This window comes from Coturnix japonica, chromosome 4 (assembly GCF_054131305.1).
Source record: "Coturnix japonica strain WE chromosome 4, WE-NBRP24, whole genome shotgun sequence".
NCBI classification, from domain to species: Eukaryota; Metazoa; Chordata; class Aves; order Galliformes; family Phasianidae; genus Coturnix; species Coturnix japonica.
Window position 1 is genome coordinate 85759141 of NC_140666.1, and position 8030 is coordinate 85767170.

The following is an 8030-nucleotide window of genomic DNA, read 5'->3' on the forward strand; positions in this document are numbered from 1 at the left end:
CTCTACCTTCTGCATCATCTGGGGGAAATTAGCAATAATATCATCCACAAGGAAGAATCTGGTGTAAGTCCAGACCAGGCAGATATTCTCACCACATGACAGGGGGGTCAGAAATAAATGATCTTTCCAATCCTTTCAGTACCTAAAGGGAGCCTATAAACAGGAGGGGAGTCGACTCTTTGAAAGGGTAGATAATAGCAGGACAAGGAGAAATGGTTTTGAGTTGAAGGAGGGAAGATTTAGGTTGGATGTCAGGGGGAAGTTCTGTACAGAGAGACTGGTGAGGTGCTGGAACAGCTGCCCAGAGAGGCTGTGGATGGCCCATCCCTAGCAGTATTCAAGGCCAGGTTGGATGGGGCCCTGGGCAGCCTGGTCTGGTATTAAGCATGGAGGTTGATGGCCCTCCCTGCAGCAGGGGGGGTTGGAGCTTCGTGATCCTTCAGGTCCCTTCCAACCAAACCATTCTATGATTCTCTCATTCTCATGAACCCACATCATTCTGTGCTTCTGTGAGTTCAGAAGACAAATGATGGGCAACAGCACTGTGAGAGAAGGCAGCCCATGGAGAAATGGGCCATGATCAGCTGCTGTCAGCTTGATACCAAAGATAGAAACCCAAATCCCCCCTTTTCTATCTGTCCCCCTTCAACGTCACAAGCAGAATCTCAGTGCATCCCATGTTGACAAGATGAGCTTTAACTTTGTAGAGCTTTTGGGTGCCAGAACGACAGTGCTGAGGAATGACATCTGCTTCTGTCGGAACAGGCGCCTGTTCAACACTGACTCAAGAGAGGAAAATGCCACTTACTGAACCTCCAAGACTTATTTCTCAACAACCCAAAGCTCTTGGAGGTCTCCCATCCAAATGCTAAGCAGGCCCTGCTGCTGCGTGCCTGGGAGACCTCACAAGCACAGGACAATGAGGATGCTGTGCTGTTCAGGGTGCTCAGTATGGAGAAAGAGCCTCCTGGTTTTCCAGCAGGGTGATGTTGAATGTGTGAGCTGAGCTCTCCTGCTTCACATCTCACCCATTGGTGGGTCGGCACAGAAAACCCATGGGGTTTTTTTGGCATGTGTTTGTTCCCATGTGTAGCTTTGAATGGGTCTGAGAGCAGCACGGGAGGAAGGAGGGGGTGGAAAAGGAAAAAGAAAGTATTATTTTCACACGCGTTTTCAGGAGGTGCTTTTCTCCTAGGCACAAACCTACAGCCAGAACAATCCTCCACCAACTCATAATCCTCCACATTCACCCAAGAGAAATGATGCTAGAGACAAATCCTCCCTGACCAAAACCTGTGCAGGAGTCAGTATCCTTCAGGGACCTCCATAACAAACCTTTGTCCTCCAAGAGACCTCATATTAGGAGCTGCAGGTATTGGCAGCCTGCTCTTTGCCAGCCCCCGGGGCAGCCTCATGCAACAGAACAGCCGAAGTATATGGTATGTGTACAGCTTAACTCGGCATCTCTGGCTGAAGGACCCCGGAGATGAGTCCTTCATCGCCCAGTATACGGCGTGCAGACGCCCGTCCGTCTGTCTGCCACTGCCCTCTGCTGGGGAGTGATGCTGCGGGTGCAGAGGGGGAGGATGCTGAGGGAGAACCGCTCCCAGAGGAACAGCAGAATGGCTTTAAACTGAAAGGAGAGAGATTGAGGTTAGAAGTTAGGGTGAAATTCTTTACTCAAAGGAAATGAGGCGCTGGCACAGGCTGCCCTAAGAGATGTGGGTGACCCAGCCCTGGAGGCGAGAAGCCTGGTGACAGGTTGAGGTTTGAATATGTTTTTAGAGGTCTTTTCCAGCCTCCATGACTCTATAATCCCCTATATGTTTAGGGGCATGGTTTAGTGGGCGTGGAACGTTTATGGGCTGAGGTCTCACAGCAAAACTTGAAATCTCCTGACTGCTTCTGAGGGCTCTATTAATTCCTCCAATAAAGGTGATGAATCAGCCTGATTCATATACTCCTCTCATCGCTTTTGATTTAGATCCCTCACACTTTGTATGCTGAAAGCAAAACCATTGATGAGACACTTCAAGGAGCGCATGGCTGTAGGTATAAGTGCCTTTTTCATGTCTTTGGAGGAGCAGAATCACAGCAGCAGGAGCAACATGAAAGACAGCAGAAGGCAAGTGAGCTCCTTCCATCCTGACCCTCACTCCATCCCCTGCTCAGCACTATCAAGGAAGCCATCAGTCAATGGTTCCCTCCTGTAAAGATCAAACTCCTACCTGCAAAAGCCGTCTGGCGTAACTTCAAGCATAATTTTTCCAAGCAAACTGAAAATCAGCATGAGTTACGTATTTGTGTTACTGGAGTCACTTCTAAAACTGTACCTGAAAGAAAAACACAATAAAAGCAAGAGCTGGAAGCTCAGTTAAGCAAGTCTAACTTTCCATCCAGCACTGGCCAGAACTGGGGGGAAGTGACCTGCCCTTTTCCTCCCCTGCCCACACACAGGTTTAAACATCGTCTATGAACTTGTAAGACTCTGCCCAAATTTTCATATAATAAGAAAAAATAAAGCCAGAACAGGAACAAAACCCACCCAGGCTGCATTTTGAAGCAGCACTCCTAGCGCTGCTGTCTATGAAGTGACCTGTTCTTGGCTACCCCTATCCATAGCAGAACCACATGGGGAAATAGTCTGAGGAAGGATCAAAAGCTCCATGGGAATGCACCTTATTCGGAACACTGCCCATTGATGGCTGCCAGCTGCGGGTCCAGCATCAGGATCTCTCCAGGGGGGACCTCAGGACACTGTACTGCTCAGTGTGGTGATTTTATGGCAGTCCTGTCATTTGGGGACCACAGAGAAAAGGAACATTGAAGCTCTGATCTGGGAAGTACTGTTTGGAAGTACTGCTGTAAGGATAGCCAATATCCTTACAGCAGCACAGGCTCGTGATATGCCAAGAAGAAATAATGTGGGATCCCATTTCCAAATGAGTCCCCAGACAAACTCAGGAGCAGCATGCATACATACAATCCCTTTATAGCCAAGCACTGAACCAAGGGTCAGAGATAAGCAGCTTGGGAAAAGCACTCAAGTTTTCTAGTCCCAGAGGAATTCCCCCACCAAGACAGGCTGCAGCCTGGGCTTCACGAGGAACTGATTCACACCATCAGGGCTCACTTCATCCTCCAGCTCCAGCTGGTTTCTCCTGAATTCACCCTTTATTATCAGAGGAAAAGAGAGAAAAATGAAACACAGAGAAGAAGAATCCTGCGGGTTTTGAGACAAACACTCCCTTTCTTTCTGTTGACTTTATATGATGTGGAACACTCTTCTGACCCCACATCTCCATGCCTAAGCTGATGTTCCCAATCACTACCTTGAAAAGAGTGAAAAGTCCAAGCCCTAGTACTCAAGCACACCTGGAGATGCATTTCCAAAGAACAAGGAAGCTGATAAGGAACTTTTCTAAGACTGTGAATAGAATGCAATGCAATGCAATGCAATGCAATGCAATGCAATGCAATGCAATGCAATGCAATGCAATGCAATGCAATGCAATGCAGTAGAATAGAATAGAATAGAATAGAATAGAATAGAATAGAATAGAATAGAATAGAATAGAATAGAATAGAATAGAATAGAATAGGAGAACAGTTCAGTTCTAAGGGATCTACAGCTCTTTCTGAACCAGGAGCTTATATAACCTAACCTCCAACCCCCAGCATCCTCATTTAGGCACAGGGGACAGCCTGCCCCCAGTTTTATGGCTGTGCTTTGCTTTTTCACAGCATGTTCTGTAAGCAGAGCTGAAAATGCTTGAGGACAGAGGATGAATAACTGCAGCCCCAGCATCAGCACATGATATCACACACTGAGCCAAAAGGGCAGAGACAGAGGCTGGGAAGAATGCTCCCTTTCCTCCCTTGGGGCAGCAAATCTATGCCCATGGGGGGGATCAGCTACAGCTGAAGTCATCCCAGCTGGAGCTGCTCCAGCTCTGCCCTCAGACTTCACGGCTCAGAAGGCCTTAAGGCCTCCCTGCTCAACCCATGCCAACACTGCTCTAATCTCACGTTGGAAAATCATCTTATGTTAAATCTAGATGTCCCAGGATGCTATTTGTGTCTATCTTAGCCTTTGCCCAGAGTGACGGAGAATGAAGGGAATCACTCTCACTGACCCTTCATTCGGTCTTCCCAGGGCCAGTAGGTCTCCATTTGCTCATATATCCATGTTCTGTTTATAAGCTCCCCCCAGGCACTGGAAGGCCGCAGAGAGGTATCCCTGGAACCTTTTTCAAGCTAAACAAGTCCACCTCCCTCAGCCTGTCCTCCCAGGAGAGGCACTCCAGCCCTCTTAGTGGCCAACAGCTCTGCATCTTTCTTGCACTGGGGGCCCCAGTCTAGGATGCAGTACAGCAGATGGGGGCCTTCCCAGAGCAGAGGACAATCCCCCTCCCTTACCCTGGTGCCATCTCCCTTCTGATGCAGGCTAACATGGTGCTAACAAACCCCTAACAAGCAAGTAGGCACACCCCAAAAGCCATCACTCAGCTGCCTGGCTGCATTGTGGTACCTTCTCTCCTACAGCACAACACCTGCGTGAGACCCAGCTCCAGGCACAGGGCACACAGAAGGCTTACATCCCACATTCAGTCAACCAAGGAACTATTAGGAGTCACACAGCTCCAGAAAATCTTATCTTGAGCTCCACTTGCATGATGAGCAAGGAAAATTGTTCCTTCCTACTCCTAACAGTGCACACACACCTGCTGTATTAATAGTGAAGGACTTTTTTCCTCCAAGCCTGAGCACAACGTGGCTCAGCAGCACAGCCCTCAGCAGAGCACTAGATGGGGCTACGTACCCGCTTGTCACTTCCAACCCTTTGCAAATAGGAAACACTTGGCGCCCCTTGGCTCTGCTTTCATGCAGCATTTCACTGCATCTTCTTCTACAGCATGGCATGAAATTCAGCAAGTCCATCTCTGCTTGTGAACTCCAAGGGCATCTCCCTGGTAGCAAAGGATGTGAAATCACTGAAATTCCCAGCCCAACTGGGAGCCATTACACAGGTCATGACTTTCCCCTTGCAGCAGGCAGCTCCAGTGAGACCCTCTGATCGTCTGCCTGAGCTGCTGACATCCATCACACTCCAGCCTGTGCCATCAGCCAGGGACCAGCTGGCTGGTAACAAGAGGGACAGCCCCAGCCAGAGGGAAGAGCAGGCTCAGCAATCCAGCAGGGTAAAAGCAGACCAGAGAAAGCCATAAGGTTCAGACAGACATGAACTCACAACAGAAAATCCCTTGGGGTTTTGAAATAAGCTGCAACTTGCCCTAATTTGCTGCCTTCTACCAACAGTAGAGAACTTGCTTAAAAATAACCCCAGACCTCTTCAGCCAGCTATAAAACTCAAATTGCTCAGGGTGATTTCAATACTGGACTTGTTAGCAAAAACCAACTGCTCTTTCAAGATTCTGCATAGCAGTACACAAAGGGATGAACAGCCGCTGTAATCTGAAAGCTTCCTTCCTAGGGTTCTGACCCTTGCTATGGAAGTGGATGCTGTTCTTCTCCTGTGGATACACAGTGATGTACATTCTCACCACGGTCTCCTCTGCAGGAGCTGCTCTGACTGCTAAGCCTGGAAAAGATAATAGACAGTGATGCGACACTTAAACAGGGCAAGAGGGAAAGGAAGAAAACAGCATGGGAAAGAAAAAATAGATACAAACTGATGAGCAAAGGAGGCAGAATTAGTGATGACACAAGGCAAAAAACTGTAAGCAACATCACAGCACAGAAACCTCTGTGGCTGTCTGTCAGCTCTGCCCACACCTTCACATCTATTCCTCCTCTACTTGGGCTGCGGTGGTGGGGAGAAATGACTGCAGCTGGTACAAAACATTCTTCAGGCCTTTTTTTAGTTATGCTGGAGGAAAGACCTGCATAGAGCCTTGTTCCTGCTCCCCTCTCCCCTGCCATGGCTCACATGGTCTGGCCTCACACCGTAGGACTTCCTTGAGTAACAATAAGCATTTTAGCCACAGCAGGAGAGGGAAGCAAAAGGCAGCACTCAGCACTGCAGCGCCTGCTTGCTCTTTTTTGCCAAGAAGATTAAAAGGTTTGTTGTTCCACAACTTGCCCATCACCTTCCTGTTGGTCCTTGGCAGCCCCATGCACTGAGTAGCTCAAACACCCAACAGAGTGGTGGCAGGGAAAACGCTGCCTTATGGCCACAGCTCCTTGCTGACAACATGCCCCAGGGATGGAGCTGGGAGAAAGGAGCTGGGGAAAAAAAGAGTAGGAGAGGCTGTGCTGAACAGAAATGCTTTGTGCTGCACAAGGGCATACATTGGAGGTCAGATCCAAGTTGGTTTTGGCATGAGCACAAGAGAGGCAGCGAGGAGAATGAATGAGAAGGCAGCTGACCCCGGAGAGAGAAGAAGAACGTAAGAGGAGCAGCTGATCCGAGTCCAATTCACATGCTGGAAGAAGCAAAGCAGCAGCATAATTTGGGTTCAGGTTCTATGACTTTACGTAACAATGACAGCAAAACAAAGCAAAACAAACACAACAAGCACTTGGACAGGAAGAAAATAGTCAAACAACTGGAAGGCGTGGGTATTTGTATTAACAAAGTCTGAGGGCATTGCCTTTCCCACCTAAAAACACAGTCCTGGCATCTTTATATCAATATGAGCCATAAAGATTGTCATTATGATGTTGATATTGTCATAACTTTGTTTTAATGTTTGTCTGTCTCACCTCAGAGCTGTCATAAAGGTGTCGTGATGTTGCAAGTAATTTACACGGAATAAAGTTTGAACTCCAGCTTGCTCAGAAACTCAGATCAGGTCCCCAACAATGCTTCACTGTCCTGCTTGAAACAAGGCAGCTATCGCATGCTTGGCAATTAAAAAAAGTCATGTTACCCTCAGCACAAAGGTACAATAAGCTTTTGACAGAAAGGTGCAAGGAATGAAGGTAGAGTTCAAGCAGAAGGCTGCACAACAATGGGCTGCGCTTCACAGAGGGGCAAAGATGTTCTTCTTTTGTCCTCATATCCAGTCGTCTAAGGTGACAAATGGCCTGGTCCAAAAATGGTTTACATATAAGCACATATATACCTCCAGGTCTGCTAGGGCTGGACATTAACTCAACCCCAGCAGGCACGAGTTTGCTGTCCTTTTTGTTTTTAAAACACAGGCAGGTTGTTCTCTTTCAGGAAATAAGCAGACTTCATTTCTGAGCACAGCAACTAACAGCAGTCCATACATACAGGCTGGATTTATTTCATAATAGAAGAGTTCTGTGGAACACCATCACCTCAGATTAGGAAAGGTAAGAGAAAAAGGAAGATTTCAGAGGGTGGGATGCAGGTGCCATTAACTCAGGTTATTTGTATAAAACCTTCCCGCTGTCAGGAAGTCACAGCACTGCATCTGTGCTGGGGGACACGAGCTCGTCATTCAGCTGCTCAGTCCACAGGCACAGGAGATCACACTCGTGCTACACAACTGCCTTCTGTCTCCTGATGGAGCTCCCAACTGCAGCACAAGAGCCAAGGCCATCAGCACCAAAGAGGCTGAACTGCTCTTTAGCTCCTTACCAGCACCTCAGCCAACAGCCCAGCATGCTCAGTATTCAACTCTGATAGCAACTGGTCAGGCTGAAACCATCCCCTTCAGTTCCATCTCACTCTGCAGTCCAGTGGCTGTGTACTATGTCTCATATTCATGTTATGGCAACAAATGAACTCCAACTTTACCCACAGGGTTTTCCCAAGGTGAAGTTGTTTTGTCTCCATCTTCTGGCTGCAGCAGGACTCACATACACTTGAAAGAGCACCATGAACACACAGCAACGCAAAGCTCTCGTTGTGTCTTTGGACACAATAGGACCTAGCCAAAATAAGCACAGTGTTCATGTCTTGGCAGTTCTCTAAAAGGATGTGGAATTCTGAATGTATTGACAGGGGGAAAGAAAAAGTCTTCAGAGATGTTAAATATCTTCAAAACAGTTTCAGAATTGTTCAGTCCTAACGGGGTGAATTTCTGTTTAACTCACTG